This window comes from Canis lupus, chromosome 22 (assembly GCF_048164855.1).
Source record: "Canis lupus baileyi chromosome 22, mCanLup2.hap1, whole genome shotgun sequence".
Lineage (NCBI taxonomy): Eukaryota > Metazoa > Chordata > Mammalia > Carnivora > Canidae > Canis > Canis lupus.
Window position 1 is genome coordinate 43,505,235 of NC_132859.1, and position 22,731 is coordinate 43,527,965.

General features: G+C 43.3%; 2 long non-coding RNA genes across 6 annotated transcripts; one reads left to right on the forward strand and one right to left on the reverse strand.

Moving 5' to 3' along the window:
• Positions 1-153: 153 nt before the first annotated feature.
• Positions 154-13,649, reverse strand: LOC140614237 (uncharacterized). Of its 2 annotated transcripts, none has more exons than XR_012015144.1 (3): positions 8,298-13,649; positions 6,036-6,177; positions 154-4,377 (listed from the first exon to the last, which is right to left on the reverse strand). It is a non-coding gene; the product is annotated as an uncharacterized lncRNA (long non-coding RNA). The 2 variants fall into 2 exon arrangements; XR_012015145.1 differs by having other exon boundaries at positions 12,917-13,364.
• On the forward strand, positions 12,608-20,393 carry LOC140614236 (uncharacterized). 4 transcript variants are annotated; one of them, XR_012015141.1, is made up of 6 exons: positions 12,614-13,655; positions 15,278-15,456; positions 15,981-16,067; positions 16,218-16,378; positions 17,034-17,286; positions 17,586-20,393. It is a non-coding gene; the product is annotated as an uncharacterized lncRNA (long non-coding RNA). The 4 variants fall into 4 exon arrangements; XR_012015143.1 differs by having other exon boundaries at positions 12,608-13,655; positions 15,181-15,456; positions 17,034-20,393; XR_012015140.1 differs by having other exon boundaries at positions 12,613-13,655; positions 17,034-20,393.
• Positions 20,394-22,731: the final 2,338 nt, after the last annotated feature.

Genomic DNA, 22,731 nt, shown 5'->3' on the forward strand with positions numbered 1-22,731 from the left:
CCAACATCAGCTGGGGTTTCTACATCAGTTTTGTGTGACGATTGGAGAAAACAAAGCACTCTTTACCTATGGAAGAACATGATTTTTAGAATGATTTTCATACTTCCTTAGGCAGACATTCAATTACCTTGCAGGCTTTGAGAATATACTAACTTGAAAATAAAAGGTTTTAGAGAGTGTTATCTAGAGAGAAAGCCAGGAGCAACCTAGGATTTGAAGTTTTCCCACAGGATTCTATACAATAAATAATTTGGCACAGATAATTGAGAGGTTGCAGGACACATAAAGAGTTGTGATTCTAAATTTTTCAGGGACATTTTTGAACCAAATACCTATTACAGTTTTTCATTTTTATTCGAGTTATTAGCATGTGGTTATTTCATTGTTACTGAAACATATTTAGAGTGGGGTTTTTTTTATTTTTAACACTCTTATTAAGTTTTTGTATATTTTATTTATTTTTCTTTTTAAACGTATTTTTATTTATTTATTTGAGAAAGAGAGAGAGCAAGCACAGAGGAAGAGGAAGAAGTGTGGTCCCCATTGAGCAGAGAGCCCAATGCAGGGCTCAATCCCAGGACACTGAGATCATGAAGGCAGACACTTAATTGACTGAATCACCCAGATGCCCCTAATTTATTTTTATTTTTTAAGTAATCTCTACACCCATTGTGGTGCTCAAACCCACAACCCCCAGATCAAGAGTTGCATTGCTTCACTGACTGAGCCAGCCAAGCACTCAAAATACGAAACATATTTTGAATTTAAAAAATCAAAAATATATTCTCCTTCTTTTTCTCCAAGAGAAATGGTAAAAACTGCCATATGCCAAACAAAACAAAAAACTACAGAGGGAGAGGGAATGGTGCCTTGTGAAGTCCTGGAAGGGAGATATGGGGCACCTCAGTGTGTCTAGAGGGTAAGAGATTTTTAGAGGGTAGTGACATGGACCTGGAGATGTGAGCAGAGAAAATTTATGACATTTTCTATTGGTTACATGGAGAGTTCAGTCCCTAAGCTGAGCAACGGTGTTTTTTTGAAATTACTGAATTCTTGCTATTAGTACCACAGCAACCAGCACAAAGATTGGGTACCTTGGTTTCCAAGTACATAGTTTTTGGGAAAAGGATTGAATCAATATTCATCGTGTATTGTGTAATTCATAAGCCACAGGCCCTACATTTTTGCAATCACTACTTTACTCATCCTCTCTTTAGTTAATATCTTCAGGAGCCCAACTTACACCAGCAAGGCAAGGGAAGCAAAGGGGAACAGGCTTCCTCCCACCAGTCGTGGACCAGTGCTGAGCTCTTAGTTGTGTGGGCCCATCTGAGCCTCCTAAAAAGCAAATATGGTCTGAGTCTTCCAGACCTTCCAGACCTCTACAGCCTCTGCTACCTCCCTGCAGCCTGACGCCATACCCATACGAAGTAAATTCCCGGAGGTCTCTTGCAGTCCCCGGGGAGCTGCTGCCTGCCTGAAGCTACAGCAGAGGGAGAGAGGAGTCAGATGCCACCAGTATGCCCCCCACACGGAGTTGTGATGCCTCAGGAGCTTTTGCACTTTTTGGAGGGGTGCTGGCGAGAGTCCCCATCCTGCCACCAAACAGCTGAATGACCCCAGAAGGCAACCTCACTTCTTTGTCCATGCCCATGTAAAGTTTTATCAGGTCACCTGGGGAACCTGCTCTATCACCCACTACTCGGGAGAAAAAAGGAATTTAGAGATCACTTAACCAAATTCCTTATTTTATAAATAAAGCAAAAACTCTCTGTGGTCTATTGATTTTATTTTAAATTCTGAAAAAATATGCAACATTTATAAATACAGCATTACCACTGCCTGAAATCGAACTTGACCATGGACACCCTTCCTCCCTCCCTTCCTGCCTTCTCTTCTTCCTCTTCTTGCTTTTAGTGTCTTACTCGATTAAAGAATACTTTTTTAAATACACTAAGGCAGTAAAGTAATCCAGCTTCACGTTTTTAAAGAACTGGGTAGAAATGAGACAGTCAGGGACCAACAAATCTCAAGTGAAAAATATGCATTCCCTGCTGGCTGTTAGCACTAAACTGCTTGCGTCTAGTGCACCAGCTGCAGTCACAGCCGGTTCACGGAGGCTCCACAAACCTAAAAAGCCACCTTCAAAACCACCTGAGCGGCCTGAGGTGCCTCTCAATATCCACCAATCAGGAGGAGGCCCTTCCTGCCCTCATTAGCATAATGGACCAGCGGGAGAACCTGCACTGGAGCCGGGCCTTGATGGTGGGGAGGTGGGCGGTGCCCGGGGAGACCCGCCGAACTGCGCTCTGGCCGTGCTGAGTTTCTGTTCACCTCCACCTGTTACCCCAGTTAAGCCTTGCCTGTGCCTTTGAATTTTAGATCCGGCTTCATTCCTAGCATTGTGGGGTCCCAAGACCCCATCTCCAGTAACAGAAAGGTGATTTTGATATATCTGCAACTCTGAAGGCAGGACAAAGCAAGCTTTCTAGAAAACTGCCTTTTTGACATTAAGTGTGGGATTGGAATTTGTCTTTTGTGTAGAGCTTGTCTAGTCCTGGGAGGAATCTCTTTAGTGAGCCTTATTTGACATGCAGGAATGGCTCACTTGAGAAATTTTATATATAAAAATGGACCCGCAGAGCTTTACTTATATTGCTAGTTTACTATAAAGGATGTATAATTCGGAACGAACCAAGTGGAAGAAAAAAACATAGGGAAGAGATATCTTGGGGGTTGGCGGGGGGCGGGGGGAGGTGCGGGGTTCACAAAGCTTCTGTGTCCTCTCTGGGACAGCCACACTCCCAGAACAACGATATGTTCATCAACACAGAAGTACTTTATTTCTTTAAAAAAAAAAAAAAAGTAATCTCTATAATCAACATGGGGCTTTGAGTTTTCAACTCCAAGGTCAAGAGTCACACGCTCTACAGACTGAGCCAGCCAGACACCCCCAATCCAGAAGTTCTTTTCTAAAAATTTAAATTCAATACACCTGGGGCACCGGGGTGGTGCAGTGGTTGAGCCTTTGGCTCAGGTCATGATGCCCAGTTCCTGGGATCAAGTCTTGCATCAGGCTCCCAGTGGGGAGCCTGCTTCTCCCTCTGCCTATGTCTCTGCCTCTCTGTGTCTCTCATGAATAAATAAAATCTTTAAAATAAAATTCAATTTGCCAACATATAGTATAACACCCAGTGCTCATCCCATCAAGTGCCCTCCTTAATGCCCATCACCCAGTTACCCTATCTCCCCACCCACCTCCCGTTCTGCAACCTTTTGTTTCCCAGAGTTAGGAGTCTCTCACAGTTTGTCTTCCTCTCTAATTTATCCCCACTCATTTTCCCCCTTTCCCTTATGGTCCCTCTTTCACTCTTTCTTATATTCCACATATGCGTGAGACTATATGATAATTGTTTTTCTCTGATTGACTTATTTCACTCAGCATGATATACTCCAGTTCCATCCATGTCAATGTGAATGGTAGGTATTCATCCTTTCTGATGGCTGAAAATATATATATATATATATATATACCATATCTTCTTTATCCAATCGTCTGTTGAAGGACATTGTGGCTCCTTCCACGGTTTGGCTACTGTGGACATTGCTGCTATGAACATTGGGGTGCAGGTGTTCCATCATTTCACTACATACGTATCTTTGGGGTAAATACCCAGTAGTGTAATTGCTGGGTCATAGGGTAGCTCTATGGTTCTTGTGGAACCTCCTTAAAGGTTGTTTTCTTGGGTGGCTCAGTCAGTTAAGTGTCTGCCTTGGGATCAGGTCATGATCGCAGGGTCCTGGGATGATCGCAGGGTCCTGGGATGGAGCCCCATGTTGGGGGGGGGGGGTCCCTGCTCAGCGGGGAGTCTACTTCTCCCTCTGCCCCTCCCTCTACTCATGCTTGTTCTCTTTTTCTCTGAAATAAATAAAATCTTTAAAACAAAACTTGAAAAAATAAAGGCTGTTTTCTTTTCTTAAATCAAGGTTTCACTACTTAGGCATAATTAATTAAATCATCCATCATTGGTGGTAGAACACAATCTGGTCCCTCTTGCCTCCCTGGAGGTCACAGGGTTAGGGGTTGGAGTTGGGCTGAAAGGTCTGGCCCTCTAATCATCTGGTTGGTTTTTGAGTGAACAGCTGCCACCCTGAAGCTATGTAGGGGCTCTGACCTTGAATCATCTTATTAGCACACAAGGCATTCTTCTCACTTAGGAAATTCCAAGAGTTTTAGGAGCTCTGTGCCAGGAACTAGAGGCAAAGACCAATATATTTTTTATTATACCACAGAAGAAGAGTAGGAAAATTCTGTTAACCTCATTTACCCAGGGAAATGTAGGTAGATGCCTCTTCCTGGTTCATTTCTAGGCATATCTAATGGAGAGAAGAGAAGAAAACCAAGGTAAGACTCCAGAGCAGAAGACCCACATCTCACTCAGAGTGGGCCCCAAGGGCCAAAGCGTTCTGCCGAGGGCCCCCTGGGGACAGAATCCTACACAGACACTTCAGATGTTTCTGCACCTTGAGTTGACACCTAGATCTATGGTGAGAATTCTGTGTTTAACAATCTTTGACAAGACTACATTTAAAAATGCATTTAGCATCTTGAATTTGTTCGTTCATGCTATAAATAACTGAAATATAATTTCACCAAACCCTGCTCAACCATATCAGGAGTGCTTTTCTGGTTTCTATTTTATTATAATGCTCACAATGCTATTCCATTTCTTTATAAAGATGCTTGGTGTGCTATTCAATTTAAAGAAGGATTAAGAGTTTACTCCTTGTGGTTTGGACACCACTTTCTTATATATATTGATAGGAGAGTGGAGAAATCCAATGGCGTTCCTATAGTCAGAATCAGGGAATTCGGCTATGAGTTTTTAAGTTCCATTTCTTTATGATGTACAAAGTGATAATTCTCCTTAGTGAAATATGAAAGCCCTTTCCTTCTATTTTAATGTTCATTTTCCAACTTCTATTTTAATGTTCATTTTTCCAAGATGTAAGTAGCCCTTCAGTTCCCTGACACTGGGATATCGAAGATAGGACTGGTAAAGGAACTGTGGGAAGTATTTGGAACAATCCTGTGACTTCTGGAAGGCTAGAGAGGGAAAGACCATAAGAAGGAAGAACAAAGGATAATGTACAGTCCTGTTTTCATCCGAAGACCTTGCTCCTGTTGTTTGTACCACCAGCCCTCTGGCCCATATCATATTAAGTGTTCCTTTCAATCACAGCTATCACTTTACCTTGTGACAATGGATCCTGTAGGGCTTCTGCTCATAGAAAACCACCATTCCCTTGTTCCAATCAATGCCTTTGGTATATCCACATACACACTAGGCAAATTATCTTTCTATATGATATCTATATGTAGATATCTATATCTATATGATATCTACAAAATCTGTAGGTAAAAAAATCTGTCCTACCAGATGTCATGATAAACTATAATGAAAGTTTATAGTAAACTATAAACCTTTACTAATTAGAAGAATATAGTATTGGCCTAGGGACAGACTCACAGAGCTTGGGGAAGAAGAGAGAGACCAGGATCAGACCTTGCATGGATGGACCTTGGATTTTTGAGAGGCATCATTTCTTAGAGGTGAAGAAAGGATGGTGTTTTCAGCAGAAAATGCCAAGGGTTGTGGCTCTATTCATAGGATTTGATATATGATTATGAAACCATTGGACATTATCTGGTGAAGTTAGAGTTTAAAACCCACAGTGGAGAAATTTTGGTGCACCAGGATCTATCAAATATATTCAAAGCACCCTTATTGGTAGGAGCCAGAACGTGGAAACAACTCAAATGGCCATTCCAGTTGCTGTTGTCTGCATGTTTGTATTCCTCCAGAATTCATATGTTGAAATCCTAACCACCAAACATGATGGTATAAAAGGTGGGACCTAGGGGAGGTGATTAGGCCATGAGGGTAGAGATCTCATTAATGGAATTAGTATCTTATAAAATAGAAGTCCCAGAGTTCCCTAGCCCTTCCATTCCCTCAGAAGAGGACCCTTACTTAGCCATGATGCTATCTTGATCTCTTAACTTCCAGCCTTCAGAGCTGTAGCAATACATTTCTGTTGTTCATAAACTACCCAGGCTGTGGTGTTTTGTTATAGCAGGACGTTGTCATCAATGACTCTACAGGAACATGGCAACTGTTGATGAGAAGCACAAAAATAACATCGAGAAAAGGAAGCAGATCACACAAAGCATAATACATATGCTATGATTCCATTGGTAGGAAGTTCAAAAACAAATGAGCCCAATTAATAAATGAGCAAGGGACTGAATAGTTCTCTAAAAGAAGGTATATGAATGGCCAATAGGCATACAGTTATCAGGGAAATGCACATCAACACAACTTTAAAGGCAGATAATAGCAGTATGGGTAGGGATGTAAAAGGGTTGGAACCCTCATACACTACTGATGAGAATGTAAGATGGTGCAGCCACTTTGGAAAACAGTCTGTAGTTCCTTAAGATGTGACCCAGAAATTCTACTCCTAGGAGTATTTGCAAGAGAAATGAAAACCTATGCCCACGCAAACACTTGTACACAAATGTTCATAATACGTTATTGGTAACAGCCCCAAAATGGAAATGGTCCACATGTCCATCACTAATAAACAGATTTTTTAAATGTGGTATATTCATAAGGTGGTATGTTATTCAACAATTTAAAAAAGTATGAATACATGTTACAGTACAGATGAAGTTTGAAAACATTATGAGGAAGAAACCAGTCACAAAGGACCATATGCATATGATTCCATTTATACGAAGTGTCCAAAACAGAAATATCTATAGAGATTATAAGCACATTAACAGTTGCCTAGGGTTGGAGAAAGAGATGAGGGAGACTGGGGAATACTGCTGATGGGCTCTGGTTTCTTCTCAGGATAAGGAAAATGTTCTAGAGTTGATTATGAAGATAGTTACACAACTACAACTCTTTGAGCACGTGAAAAACCATGGAAACCATACGCTATAAATGGCTAAATTATATGGTATGTGAATTATATCTTAATAAAGTTTTTTTAAAAAAAACAAATGGGAAAACTGAACAATGTATGGATAAAAAGGACATATTTAGGGGTAAAACGATAAAGTTAACCAAGGTATCACAAGAGTAGAAGCTCTGTGACCACAGGAGAAAGGAAATGTCAGAGAAAAATTCACATGGTATGCTTTTGGGAAAGTATCTGTTGGGGTGCCTGGGAAGCTCAGTCGGTTGAGAGTCCAACTCTTGATCTTGCTTGGCTCAGGTCTTGATCTAACCTTAACCCTAAGTTTGAGCCCTGTGTTGTTCTCTGCACTGGATATGGAGCCTACTTAAAAACAAAATGGGGCACCTGGGTGGCTCAGTCAGTTAAGCGTCTGCCTTCAGCTCAGGTCATTATCTCAGGGTCCTGGGATCAAGCCTCACATCGGGCTCCTTGCTCCGCTGGGAGCCTACTTCTCCTTCTGTCCCTCCCCTTGCTCGTGCTTTCTCTCTCTCTCTCTCTCTAGTAATAAATGTTTTTTAAAAAAATAAAGACAGCATCTATATATATGTAGTGAGATGAGAGCAAATAATATAGTTAAAGAAACAACTCCAGCCATCCTGGGAAGACAGAGCCACCTGTCACCCATCCTACTTCCTTTTGCTGTGATCACAGAGCAGATTGAGAGTGCCTCATGGAGCGCAGGGCAGCCTATCCTCATCCCAGGGCATCCACATGCTGAACACACACCTACACCTGCATGCACTGCTCCCTTCCTTCTGCACAGACGGGGGACCTGGCCAGAGCTGGAGCTGAGCACCCTGTTGGTCTTAGAATTCCTGTCACTGCTAGCCAGTGCCATTGGGCCAGCTCCTCAGCCTTCAGTCTCTACACCTGGGTTTTCCCCACCATGTTTAAAAACATCCTTCCTGGGATCCCTGGGTGGCTCAGCGGTTTAGCGCCTGCCTTCAGCCCAGGGCGTGATCCTGGAGTCCCGGAATCAAGTCTCACATCGGGCTCCCTGCATGAAACCTGCTTCTCCCTCTGCCTGTGTCTCTGCCTCTCTCTCTCTATCATGAATAAATAAAATCTTTCAAAAAAAAAAATCCTTCCTGAGAACCACAGTGTCCTTTGGGCCCCCTGCACAGGCATCTGCCTCTCCTCTCAGCCCTTGGGTTTCCCACCTGCCTCTCATGGCAGCACACCAGGCTCTCTGCATGGCCAAGGTCCTTTTAAGAACACATTTCTTGGAGATGGTTAGGACATTTCACATTTTCCAGAACTTCCTTTACCTCACATGCTGCTCTGATACTGTACTTTACTGAGATGAACATTCCAATATTGGTGGCAAAAGCATACATGTTTACTTCCCAGCCAGGGCCAGAATGTGGTGTCCTTGGGTGGGATGGGAAGGAGCTAGAACTGAACAGAGCAAACAGAGGCTGGTGGGGTAGAGGGTGGGGGTTAGGGAGGTGAGTGGAGAGGGTTCATGAGGGTGTGCATGGCAGATACAGGAGGTAGGGGCAAATCACAAGCACCTTGCATGCTGTGCTTACCCCAAGCTGGACCTTGGGGCACAGCTGGGTTGGAAAGGCTTCAACTTGACCCTCAGGTCCCCAGAAACAGCAGGCTGTGAAAAGGCCTGAAAGGCTCCAGAGAGTTTCCGTATGTAGGTAGGACCATAAGTCAGTGAGGTGTGGCCAGGATGTTCTGGTGTCCCACTCATGTCCTCAAAATGAGGCAAGGCGGAGGGAGAGTATTGTACTTTCTAAACAATGGAGTGAAGAGGCTGATGCCTTTTTTTCATTAGATATTTTTAACACTTTTTTTTTTTTTTTTTTAGAGAGAGAGGCACGAGGAGGGGCAGAGGGGATGTTGAGAGAGAGAGAGAGAGAGAGAGAATCTTAAGCAGGCTCTGTGCCCACACCCAGCCCATGAACCTGATGCAGAGCTGGATCTCACAACCCTGAGATCATGAGCTAAAATCAAGAACTAGACACTTAACCAACTTGTGCCACCTAGGCGCCTCTCATCATAGGTACTTTTTAAAAAAATACTTGCTTACTTCCAGTTGTACCACTTTTAATTATACCAGTAACTGCATTTGCCTTTTTTTCTTTGCTGGAATTCAAAATTCCAATTTTTTTTTTTAAGATTTTATTTATTCATGAGAGACACAGAGAGGCGGAGACACAGACAGAGGGAGAAGCAGGGTCCATGCAGGGAGCCCGATGTGGGACTCTAACCTGGGAACCCGGATCACGCCCTGCGCTAAAGGCAGATGCTCAATCACTGAGCCCCCCCAGGCGTCCCTAAATCCAAATCCTCTTTAGTATCACTCCCAACCCCAGTGCCCTCAAGTCCTGCTCAGTATAACTGCTTCGGGAATGTTTCTCTCCAGGCCCGTCTTCCTTATACTTTATATATGTATATAATATACATATTATATAAATGTGCTTTTTCTTAAGAAGTGTCAATATGAATATTTTCATATTCAAAGCATGTTTGCTTGTTCAGTGTTTTTAGAATCCATTCAGACACACAGGTATATGAATTCCTTGTATGCCCTGTTTCTTTTTTTTTTTTTTTTAAGATTTTTTTTTTTTTTTTTTTTTTATGATAGTCACATAGAGAGAGAGAGAGAGGCAGAGACACAGGCAGAGGGAGAAGCAGGCTCCATGCACCAGGAGCCCGACGTGGGATTCGATCCCGGGTCTCCAGGATCGCGCCCTGGGCCAAAGGCAGGCGCCAAACCGCTGCGCCACCCAGGGATCCCTGCCCTGTTTCATCAAGTGCATGGATCATCTTTGATTTTGCCTTTCCCCTGTGGATGGACATTTAGGTTGTTCCCAAAGTTCCTCTGCTAAAAACAAGGCAGCAATAATGCTAGTCCCTAGGGCCATACCCAGCTGGAGAGGCATGTGGCAGCAGTCGCCACAGTGGGGAGGAGTCTATCGATGCCCTTGTTATCAATTTCTATTGAATGGTGATCATTAGCAGAAGATATGCTTTTTAGTCAGTGACTGCTGGTAAATTCTGCTCAATTCACCCCTTCCTGCCTGCAGGGATGGACTGCTCACTCTCTCCACCTCTGTCTTTCCTGGTAGGTGCTGAAAAGTAGAATTGCATTCCCATTTTTACAAGTGCTGCCAAATGTTTTCTGTCTTCAAGTTTTGTATTTATTCTGTTTTGCAAAGACATCATATACGCAAAGGTGCATATTCAATACCTGGGAGGTCATAAAACTTCTGAATTATACTTTCAGGTTTGTCCGACCATGATACTTCTGATAAGGATCGTCAGCATACCGGTTTTGCCTCTTCCCAGAAAGACATTGTCATTTTACCTAAGAGCTTACTCTGGGTTTTACTGCAGAACACAAAAACAACTGGTGTCTGAAGAGAACTAAAATGTTGGGTGGACAGTGCAGAACTGGGATCCCTGTCTTCACACCCCTGTCTCCACCATCCTGTCTGGTCTGTAACAGGTTCTTTTTTTTTTTTTTTTTGCAGATGACAGGATTTTTTTTTTTTATGGTTTCCCAGTTTATTTTTTAAATTTAAATCCAATTAATTGGGACACCTGGGTGGCTCAGTGGTTGAGTGGCTGCCTTTGGCTTGGGTCATGATCCCGGGGTCCTGGGATCGAGTCCAACATTGGGCTCCCCACTGGGAGCCTGCTTCTCCCTCTGCCTATGTCTCTACCTCTCTCCCTGAGTCTCTCATGAATAAATAAAATCTTAAAAAATAAAATAAATCCAATTAACAGTGTATTGTTAGTTTCAGAGGCAGAGTTCAGTGATTCATCAGTGTTATATAATATCCAGTGCTCATTACAATCATGTGCCCTCCTTAATGTCCATCACCCAGCTACGTCACCACCCCCCCCAATACCAGTGACCTTGTTTCCTATGATTAAGAGTCTCTTATGGTTTGTCTCTCTCTTTGACTTTGTCATTTTATTCTTCCCCCTACTTCCCCTACAATCCTCTGTTTTGTCTGTTAAATTCCACAGATGAGTGAGATTATATGATAATTGTCTTTCTCTGACTGACTTATTTCGCTTAGCATAATACCCTTAGCATAATACCCTCCATCCATGTCATTGCAAAGGGCAAGATTTCTTTCTTTTTTTTTTTTTTGGATGGCTGAGTAGTATTCCATTACATATGTATACCACATCTTCTTTATCCATTCATCTGTCGATGGACTTCTGGGCTCTTTCCACAATTTGGCTATTGTAGACATTGATGCTATAAACATTGGGGTCCACATGCCCCTTTAGATCACTACACTTGTATCTTTGGGGTAAATACCCAGTAGTGCAATTACTGGGTCGTAGGGTAGCTCTATTTTCAACTTTTGAGGAACCTCCATACTTTTTCCGGAGTGGCTGCACCAGCTTGCATTCCCACCAACAGTGTAAGAGAGTTCCCCTTTCTCTGCATCCTCACCAACATCTGTCATTTCCTAACTTGCTCATTTTAGCCATTCTGACTGGAGTGAGGTAGTATCTCATTGTGGTTTTGAGTTGTATTTCTCTGATGCCGAGTGATGTGGAGCATTTTATCATGTGTCTGTAGGCCATTTGTATGCTTTTTTTGGAAAAATGTCTGTTCATATCTTCTGCCCATTTCTTGGTTGGATTATTTGTTCTTTGGTGTCAAGTTTGATAAGTCTTTTATAGATTTTTGGATATAGTATATCCAAATACAGTATATTTGCAAGACATTTGCAAATATCTTCTCCCATTCTATTGTCTTTTGGTTTTGTCAACTGTATCCTTTGCTGTGCAAAAGCTTTTTATATTGATGAGGTCCTAATAGTTCATTTTTGCCTTTGTTTTCCTTGCCTTTGGAGACTTGTCTAGCAAGAAGTTGCTGCAGCCGAGGTCACAGAGGTTGCTGCCTGTGTTCTCCTCCAGGATTTTGATGGATTCCTGTCTCACATTTAGGTCTTTCATCCATTTTGAGTCTATTTTGGTGTATGGTGTAAAAAAGTGGTCCAGTTTCATTCTTCTGCATGTGGCTGTCCGATTTTCCCAACACCATCTGTTGAAGAGATTATCTTTTTTTCCATTGGATATTCTTTCCTGCTTTGTGTGACTTAGGTTCTCTTCCGTAGCTTTAAAACAAGTCTACAATTCTCCACCCAAAAGGCCATCTTCTTCTAGCCCAGGCCATCTTCCCTCCTACTTAGTTCATCCACACAATCTCCTGGCCAGCTTCTCACCCCAGACTTGCCAGCAAACTTCCTCCATTGTCCCCCCGTCCCCAGAGCTTCCTTCTACACCAGACATCTGACTACACTGCACAACCCTCTCCATTAGAGATGGAGGCCTTGTGATCTCGCTTCCTCTCTCCTACTCAGCATTGTCCACTTCCCCTCTTCTGGTTCTAAGCTCCAGCTGGACTCTAGATAATGAGAGGTACCCCCCACCCCAAGTTATGGCTTCTCCAGGCAGCCTCCTCTTCTCGGCCTACAACAGACCCTCTCTGTCAGTTCCTCCTCATCCTCCCAGCACCCCTTTAAAGACAGCGTCCTCTGAGGAGCCCTCCCAGCCCCACCCCTCAGGAGATCTGAAGGTAGGGTCGTTGACCAGGGGTCACTCAGGGTTGGCTGGGGACCGTTGGCCCCTGGCTAGCTGCCGTTGGGGATTGGCTAGAGGCCTTTGGGGCTGGTGGGAACCCTTGGGATGGGCCCCGGGTCCGTTGGGATTAGCTGGATTCCCCTGAGGGTGACTAAGTGCTGTTGGGGTGCTGGCGGGGGCCGTTGGGAATCTCCCAGGGATCTTGGGTCACAGGCAGTGGCTGAGAGCGCGGAGAGAGGGAGACGGGCCTGCGCCCAGGGCGGGTCGCCAGAGATAAACAGGGCTAGAAGGTGGGGACTCCCTTGGCGCCGGCGCCCCGGACCTGGAGTGAAGAGGAATCCGAGGGGGCCCCCAGCCCACGAGGCCCCCAGGCGGATGGGGGAGCGCTGCGGTGCCCCGGAGCAGCCTGCTGGGTCAGCCCCTCTGCGGGCGGGGGACCGAGGGCGCCCCCGGGCCGGGGAGCAGGTCTGGTGGGGCGGGGAGACCGAGGAGCCCCCGGGCCCGTCGTCCTCGTCCTCGGGGGAGCCGGGTCCGTGCGGCCCTCCGCTCGCTCGCAAGTCCCAGGCCGGGACTGCCCGGAGCCCCGAGGCTCCCGGAGCCGGGCCCGTGCACCCCCGGGAGCGAGGGATGTGGGACTGGACTCAGCTGCCCGTCTTCCTGTGCCTCTTTCCCGACCTACTGGAGCACAGGCTCCAATTTTAGAGGCCGTGGAGGAGGGAGCCTCGCCCAGCCGGCTAGCACGGCTGTCCCCTGCCACCGCTCTTGGCAGTCCGGGCTAAGGCCAAGGGGGAGTGCTATGCGCTTGGGGCCGGGTCGCTGCGCACCCGGGGCTGACCTCAGTGACTCAGACCACGTGAGCCTGACTCCCAAAAGGCAAATCCTGAAGGAAGCCTTCTCCAGCCAGGCTTAGATCAGACTTGTCCACGTTTACCAAGGGCTTGTCTGCCAAAGGCCTTGGCAGGCACGGTTGGGCTGAGCCCTTGTCACTAGAGCCAGGCACCATCAAGGTAGGACAAGTCACTTCCTCACCCTACACCGCTGAGACAGACAAACGCTTAAAGGTAAGCAAGGGTGATAGAATTATGAGGGCCTGGTTGTGATGGTAGCCAAGACACAGCCCCCTTAAATCCTCCCTAGGGTGCCCGAGGCTCCTGGGTTTTATCCTACCATGGCCTGTTTCTGGATAAAGGGAGAACCCTTAGCTGTCCTTTCCAGTGGTTACTAGGTCCTTTTACTTTCTAATGTTAAGTGTCCCCCAAAAGCTACTTTCTCTGCTAAACTCCTTCATGCTGTTCTTTTTTCCCAGCAGTAACCTGGACTTGGCATTTCTTTGGTGTTTGAAGGCTCTTTGCTCCTTAATACTTGAGACCAACATCCACAGACAGACACCCTCCTTTTAAGTTTATTAGACAATACCAAGCTCAGAGAAGGGATCAAAAGAGGAATTTGGGGATGTGAAGTCTGAACTCAGTGTTACTATTTCCTAGGAAGGAAAAGGAGAAAGGAAGAAAACATTCATTGTATGCCTGCCACGCGCTGTAACCCTTGTAGTTAGTCCTTTCACAAAGACATCCTTTGTCCTTGAACAATCTCAGGTATACATTCCATCCCTGCACATGTGAAAACGTGGATAGGAAATACATTTCTTTCTTTGTATGAGATGATAGCCAATAAGGGCCAGGGGGGTTACAGGTGATTTTAACTCAATTGCCTCAAACTAGTTCTGGTTATGCATGTCCTGATCAAGGTTGATAGAGGTTGACAAAAGATAACAGCTACAAAAAAATGGGACACTCATCTAGTGACTTTATAGGGGTCAACTCCCTTCCAGAACCCACTTTTTTTTTTTTAATCTTCCAGCAACAGCTTTTGACATCTCCTCCTGAGCTTTTAGTGTTTATCCATGGAAGATTGTCTAAATGGAGCTGCTTGGCCATTACAAAAGCAGGTCCAGTCTGTTAGCAGAGTTGTAAGAAATATGAGTGAAGTCGCATGATTGACCCTTAACCTAGAGACTAGACTTGCACAGTAATATTGCCCTATATAGGTGTTCAAAACATGTTTAGGACCACTCGCTGGAAATATCCTTTGCAGCCAGTTTAGAAGTGATAGAACCTGGTCTCATTTCCTATCACGTCAATTTCCATTTTCCATCCCAAGTGGTAATATGCAGTTCGATTGCCCTTTTTTTTTCACCTCACACATTCCAAACTTCTTTCTCTGTGTGTCAGAAATTCAGTTCACTGTCTTATAAAGATTTCCCATGCTGGAAAATATTTCAGAGTCCCTTGAGCCAAGGGCTTTGGGTTTTGGGGAATGCCTCCCAAGAGGCAGTCCAGAGTGGTAATAAGCTGTGACCCCCCCAAGTGAAGAAGCCAAGCTGCTGCCCAAGGGGATTTAGAAGGCAAGAACAAGAACTCTTAATTAGATTTTTCTGGGTTGTTTCACAAAAGCTGTTTTCAATCTGGAATGCTGGAATGTGTGTAATATGCACCAGAATGGTACGAATTAAATTAGATATTCTTGCTGAAATTTTTCAGTCTTTTTTTTTTTTTTTTTTTTTAATTTTTCAGTCTTTTATTTAAGGTTCTGGTTTCCTGAACAATGGTGGATGGCATTTTCTACAGTAGCAAGTGTTTGGGAATCTGTGCTCTGGTAAATAATGCATTAATTTGGTTTCTAGAAAGTTCGAATAAAATAAAATCATCTAAAAAAGAAGAAAAAGCAAAGGACAGCTTGTTCACAGTGAAAGTAGGATCATTCCAGGCCGGCTAGGACACCTGGAACTGCACTGGTGACCACCATATGTCCCTCCCAGCCTCAGGAAGGTGCTGTGGGAAATTCCCACGGTGCCCTCTCATGGTGAGTGCCCATCTGAGTTGGAGGAAGTCTTCTGGGATACGGAGTCCCTTGGACTGCCCATCACTGGCAAGATGCAGGGGGCTCAAAAGCAATTCCTTGTGAATCTGTCACAAAAGGGGACCTTCGAGCCACCTCCCGGTGGAACCCTACCAACAGGAGAGAAGCCATGTTTTAAAGCACCCTGGGTCGTATTCTGGTCTCAAGAACTACATCTCAGCTGATGGAAAAGGCACCTGTCTTCATCAGTATTTGAAAATGTACTGGCCAGGAAGCATTTCACATGCGGAGTGCCACTGCCCTCCTGTGGTTAACAGAGTGACAGTGATCTGTCAGGTGCCCTGCTTTGGTTTACGGATTGAGATGAATGAAAGCCATTTGTTTCTCTATTTTCCCATTTTAATTTAGATGGTAGTCTCTACTGTAGGTGTGGGGAAGGTGAAAGATGTAAATTCTTTGAAATATAAAAATAGAAGTTTTTTTCTCAAGTACTCTATCTTCAATTCATAAACCTACTCTTTCTACAGGGGAAAAAAAGCAGTAGAGATATCTCTACTTCTCCACACCTTCACATGATAAAGGCCTTTCGATTTGGCTTCTTTCCAAATTACAAGGTAAATTCCCAGACAGTAGGGGATGTTTCTAGTTTTGTCAGATCCCATGTTCCTAGCTCCATGAAGAGCACATGGCTTTCAGCAAATATTGGTGAAGAACAAAATTATAAGGCGTGAGAGTTTACGTTCTTTTTCTCTTTATTTTTGCAGCAAACATGGAAGGCAGTGGCTTTTTATTTGATCCTCTTATGCATAGATTATTGCTGGCAGAGGGGACCTTATGCCCCCCAGACCCACTTCCCAGTGCATGGAGGAATGCTTTCAGAGCGGCAAGCCTTGCACCCTCTTCCCAGACATTCAACTCAAAGCAGGTCAGCAATTGCTCTTTACCTAGTTAAAAGCAAAAGAAATGGCACTGAGATGAAATTTTTCATTAATCAGATTAACAAAGATTGGTAATTATCGTGGGTGATGATAAATTGATCCCTGCATTCTCTTTTGACACTACTAAACTTCAGTTTAAGAAAATGTAATGATTTTATTTTAAATCCTTAAAATATCCCTGTCATTTGATCCAGTTAGCCACAAGGATGTTCATGACAGCTATGTTTATAAAGGAGAAATTTTGTGAAATATTAAAAATAGGAAAATAAACATACAAATTATTTGGTAGCCACTTAACAATTTATATTATATAACTAACATATACAATAGATACAAAAGCTATAATATTACAGATAAATGCTTATTGTAAATTCTATAGGGAAAAGTCAATTGGCTATTACTGTGTCTATAATTAGTTACTCTTGCCTAGTCACAAGAGTAACTAATTGCCAGATAAGTTCATTGATATGATACAAAGGACTGGTGATAGTAGGCATCATGTCTTCTTTCTTATTTTAGTGAAAGGCCTCTAGAATTTTTCCATTGTATTAGCCACCTATTATTGAATAACAAACTTGCCTAAAAGTAAGCTGCTTAAAACAAGAGTGATTTCTTTTGCTTACAAATATTCAATTTCAACAGAGCTTGACAGGAATGACTTACAACTGCTCCACATGGCATCCACAGAGATGGCTCAGAGACTGGACAATCCACTTTCAATACGGATCACTCATGTGGCTGGCAAATTAATGCTGGCTATTGGTTGGCAGTTCGGCTGGTCTAGGGCCTGGGAGCAAGGGGCCTTGCTTCTTCTTCAAGTGGGCTTCTTTCAGCTTCTTGGGCTTCTTCACTGGATGATGGTGGAATTCCCAGAACAAAGAAATCCAAAGCAAAGGTGGTGGCACTTTCACGCTGTCCTTGGAAATCACACAATACAGTTTCCACTGTTCCTTATTAGTTGAGAGAATTCCAAAATTTCACTCAGATTAAGAGGGGGAGGACAGATCCATCCGTGGGGTAGTGGTAAGGTTGTATATTACACAGTAAACTGTGGGATGAGAGACATTCTTATATTCTAAAGTTGGTATTTTAACCTCTCTCATTTACAAAGACATTGAAACACTTTATCTTCAACATGTCCTTTCTGCTCTTTGTATATATTTTATTGAATGCTTTTTTCTCTATTTTTTAAAGATTTTATTATATTTATTGAGAGAGCAAGAGCGGGATGAAGAGGGAAAGACAATCTGAAGCTGAGTCCCCACTGAGTGTAGAGCCCAATGCTTGGCTCCATCCCAGGACTCTGAGATCACCATCTGAGCCGAAACCAAGAGTCAGATGCTCAACCAACTGAGCCACCCAGGCACCCCTTTTCCTTTTTTTGGTTTTTACCCCATAAATTGGATGCTTTATTGATGTCTATAATGTGTGCCACCAAGGAATACATCTCTATAGTTTCCCTTTGCCTGTATTTAAGCTTTTTACAAATGATTCATATTAGGATCATATGGTTCATATTAGGAATAATTTTTGTTACCACTTTCTTTATCGAAAGTTAAGTTTGTGAAGTTGATGAATGTCATTGTGTGAGCTGTGCTTTGTTCATTTTCATTGCTGCCTGGTACCCTGTGATATAAATATAGGACAGTTGATCAACAGTGTTGTAGATGGACCATTGACCACTTCCAGGTTTGTTGATTAACATTCTTGTCCACAATCCTAGTGCAAATTGCATGAGCTGCTTTGGTGCATATCCCTAACAAGGATATTATGGATGCTTCTATTATTAATTAATGCCAAACTGTACCATTTTATACTCCTACCAGCCAGTAGGAGAGTTCCTGCTCTAAAGCCCTATTACCATAATCTGATTTTGCCAGATTTTTTTCTTGTTTATGGTAGCTTTGGAATAGAAAACAATACCTTAATCCTATCTTAACTCACCTTCCTGCATGCCATCTTTCCAAAGAGTAAGAATGTTTTCCCCTTCAGAGTTTGCCCCCTCTGATGCATAGCTCTTAACTGTTTGACTTGGTTGGAAATACTTGGCTGAATATACAGATGCCAGAGATAGAATATGCCTGCATTAGCAAAACTCTGGATCCTTCCATTTCTGCTTTATAGGCTCACTAGATTTAGCTGGAGTTGTCTCTCTCATGACTTTGCCCAAAGCAATAAAAATAAGCCATCATTCTGGATCTTTCTTACCGTTTCTCTAATGCTACAGATTTGGTCAAATTGTAGTCTACCATCCAAAGTAGTGCAGGCCTCAAAACCTGACCAAACATTCTATCACCATGGAATTTGAGGTACCTGCTTCTCAGCCTATGCCCAGCTATAAAAATCAAGGAAGCTGTTAGTGTGGAAGAAGGGAGGATGGGCATTGGTGGACCACCAGCATTCTTGGCCACAGCTTCCTTCTGGCATCACCTTTTTCTCCCCTTATTAACTTTATTTTTGTTGTCTGGAAAAGTCCTTATATTGTCCTAGTTCTTGAATAACAGAGTTGGGTTGACCATTTTTCTCATTCAACCATCTTCCATCTCTCTTGATGGGGAATACTCAGGTGCTCTTTTCCTCCTTGGCTGCTTTCAAGAACACTTTTGTTTTTGGTGTTTCCATGATTCCTCAACAATGCAAAGGACGGGTTTTTAAAAATTGATCCTACTTGGTACACAGTGGGATTCCTGAATTTGCGGATTTGTGAGAATTTCAGAAAGTTCTCAGCCTTTTCTTGTTGACAGTGATTTTCCTCATTCTCTCTTCTTCTGTTGCAATTTCCCACTAGATGTTTGACTTTCTCATTTTTATCCTGTTAACTTCTTTCTGCCCCTCTGTATCTGTTCTTCTTGTAACTTTTTCATGCTTTTCTAGTTCACGAAACTTCCCTCCAACAGTGTCTTATTGTTAAATCTGTCCATTGTATTTTAAATTGTGATATTTCTTCATTTCTAAATTGCAAATGCAGAATATTAATAGGCATTGTTTTGAAAAGCCAATTTGCTTAACAGAATTATATCTGTATAAAATGATATACACTTGTACAAAAAAGTTATCCTCTAAAAAAAAATTATCCTCTATAACAGATTTTGAAATAAACATCAAACCAGGCCGTTCATTCCTTCAGGCTTGAAAGCCTCTGAGGCCCTGAGCAGAGTCCTGTGTATGGCCATGATGGTCTGGAGAACTACTTTCCCATGCTTAAGGCTGTAACTTTCTCTTGCAAATCATAAATGGAAGACACCTTTGGGTTGGGATAGGGTATTGGATAGAAGGAAATGCAGAGGCCAGTGGCCCAGCAGGTGGTGCAGGGCCTTTTGGTGGCGACATGATGATGGGCACTTCTGGCAATGTGCGGTGCTCTTGGCACCAGTGTGAACTGAGCCAACAACCCACGGAAAGGGGAAAGTGCTCTTTAGGACACTTTCAGGAGGATAGAGAAGGGGGCAGAACTGGGGTAGGTGTCTTAAGTGGTTTGAGATTTTTTTTCCTGGTCCCCAACTCATTTCCAGAAATATCTAAAGGAAAAGGGAGGGGGAGAAATGTAGATGAATTTTCTGTGGGGCAGACAGTAGAGATCGAGATCTATACCTTTCACAGAGCATGGGCTCCAAGGGATTCCAGGGCCTATGGTAAAGGCCCCAGTTCCCCATGAGAACAGATCTCTCTCAGCTCCACCTGGTGAGACTGGGCTTAGATTCCTCTTTCCAGAGGGGTTTCTTTACTCTCTTTTGATTCTCTCAATGATTCTATTTGCTTCTCTTCTCTATAGCTTAATGCCTAGGATTCTTGTTTCAGACATAACTTTTTCTCCATGTTTCCATCATCCTCACTTCTGATCCCATAAAAAATGGTTTGCTTGTTAACTAATTATTTGCCTCTCCAATCAACATATAGGTACCAAGGTCACAGGCTTTGTTTTCATTCACCACTCTATTCCCAACGTTTAGAATACTGTTTGGCCTGGAGTAAGTCCTTAATAAATATTTATTGAATGTTGAATTCTTATTTTGCTTGAGATTCTTTGCAGAGATAAAATTGAGTAATTCTTGGGTTATTCCTAAGTGAAACCTGCTGCACTCAGCACCACAGGTTCTGCTCTACTGAATGAGTACAGAATGGAGTAGTGAATGGAGCAGGTTTTTCATGGATGGGATTTAGTAATGTCATCCTTGCCTTCCACAGGTCTGGATTGCTCAGGTAGAGTCAGAAGCCCCATGGCAATAGTGACATTCATCACTGGATTATCTGTTACGTAGAATATGGATTAAGCTGTTACAACAGTATTGCTAAAAGTGGTTTCCTTAAGGGTATGAAAGGGTATGATCTAAAGTATCTTGAGTGTCTAGGAATTTTTTCTTAAAGATTTTATTTATTCATGAGACACAGGCAGAGGGAGAAGCAGGCTCCATGCAAGGAACCTGATGTGGGACTTAATCCCGGGAATCTGGGATCACGCCCTGAGCCAAAGGCAGACGCTCAACCACTGAGCCACCCAGGCATCCAAAGTCTCTAGGAATTTAATTTACCAAAAGATCTGTAAAACCTCTTCTGGAAAAATTATATAATTTCATTGAGGGAAGAACATAAAATAAGAAACTGGCAAGATATATAGGATTGAAAAAAGTATTGTAAATCAGTCTATACTGCTCTAAATTACAGGATCAGTCAATCCCAACTGTATTCATAATAGAAATGTACTAATTGATTAAAAAATATATATAACTGGGACGCCTGGGTGGTGTCAGCAAAGGGTAGAATAGAGAGGCCAGCCTGATCAGATCTTGCTTGGGCAGACCCTGGATTTTGAGAGGCAGCAGTTCTGAGAAGTGAAGAAAGAAAGGATGGTGTTTTTAATACAAAGTAGAGGATTGTGGCTGTGTTTTCATAGGATTTTGTATAGTATTGTGAAACCATTTGATGTTAGCCGGTAAAGTTAGACTTGGGGAAATTTTGGTGTACCAGGATCTATCAAAAGTGTTCAAAGCAACTGGGATGAAAAGCCAAAAATAACATTGAGGGCAAGAAGCAAATCACACAAGGGGCACCTGGGCAGCTTAGTTGGTTAAGCACTCTTGATTTGGGCTCAGGTTATGAACTCAGGGTTATGAGATCAAGCCCTACCTTAGGCTCCACACTGGGCATGGAACCTGCTTAAGATTCTCTCTTCTTCTGTCCCTCCCCTCCCCCCAGAAAAATTAAAATTAAAAAATTTTAAAAAGCAAATCACACAAGAAGATATGCTATGATTCCATTTTTGGGAAACAAAAATAGGGAAACTAAACAATTCTTGATTGCAAGGGCACATTTAGGTAAAACAATCAAGTGAACCAAGGGATTGCAGGAGAGGAGCTCTATGACTTCAGGGGGCAAGAAGGAGGCTCACACGGCAACTTTCTCAGGTCCTGGCACCTATTTCAAAATCCACGTAATGACTACAGAGGCGTTCATTTGATTCTTTAGAATATACAAATATATAACATACAAATATAATTTGCAGTCATCTGCACATATGATGCATCTTACAATTTAAAAATTTTTTTAAATTATGCACTAACAAGACAATGTGATACATAGAATGAATGTTTGCTACCTGCCAGGACCCAAGCTAATTGCTGTGCACAATCCCTGAATCACAATTCTATTATTCCCATGCTGGGGCCACTTGGGTCACTGGGAGACATCATCTCTTGTCCAGAACCACACACGAGGAAGGAGCTGGGTAGGGCTTTCTTTCATCTCAGGCATGGCTGATTCCAAAGCCTGCTCCACCATCTGCCTCACTCATAGCATAGGATGTCCAGGGTAGTACAACAACCAGAGTCCCTTCACTTGCCACTGGGAGATGTGAGCGTGTACTTGGTGCAGGGTCATAGCCCAGACCAGACCCAGGCCCACCCACCCACTCACCAGACAACCCAAGCCAAGCTCAGGGAGTATATAGCATGTCCCTGAACACCGTGTGAGGCTGCAGCTTTGACGTGGAGCTGACTGAAACACCCTAAGGAAGATTTAGAGCAGGTGATGCAGCTGCCTGTGAAGTGAGCTCTGTGCAGATGAGTAACATGCAACAGAGTGGGCAATTCAAGCCTTGTTAGGAGCCCCAGGTTTGCCAAGTGGAATGTAACTCTCTAGCTTTTTTTTTTTTTTTTTTTTTTTTAAGATTTTATTCACAATACAAGTGGTGGGAGGGATGGGGGAGGTCTGGAGAGAGATAAGTAGGCTACTTGCAGAGTAGGGAACCTGATGTGGGGCTCAATCCCAGGCCTCTGGGATCATGACCTGAACTGAAGGCAGACACTTAAGAGTCACTCGGGTACCCCTCTTCAGCTCTTTCTTA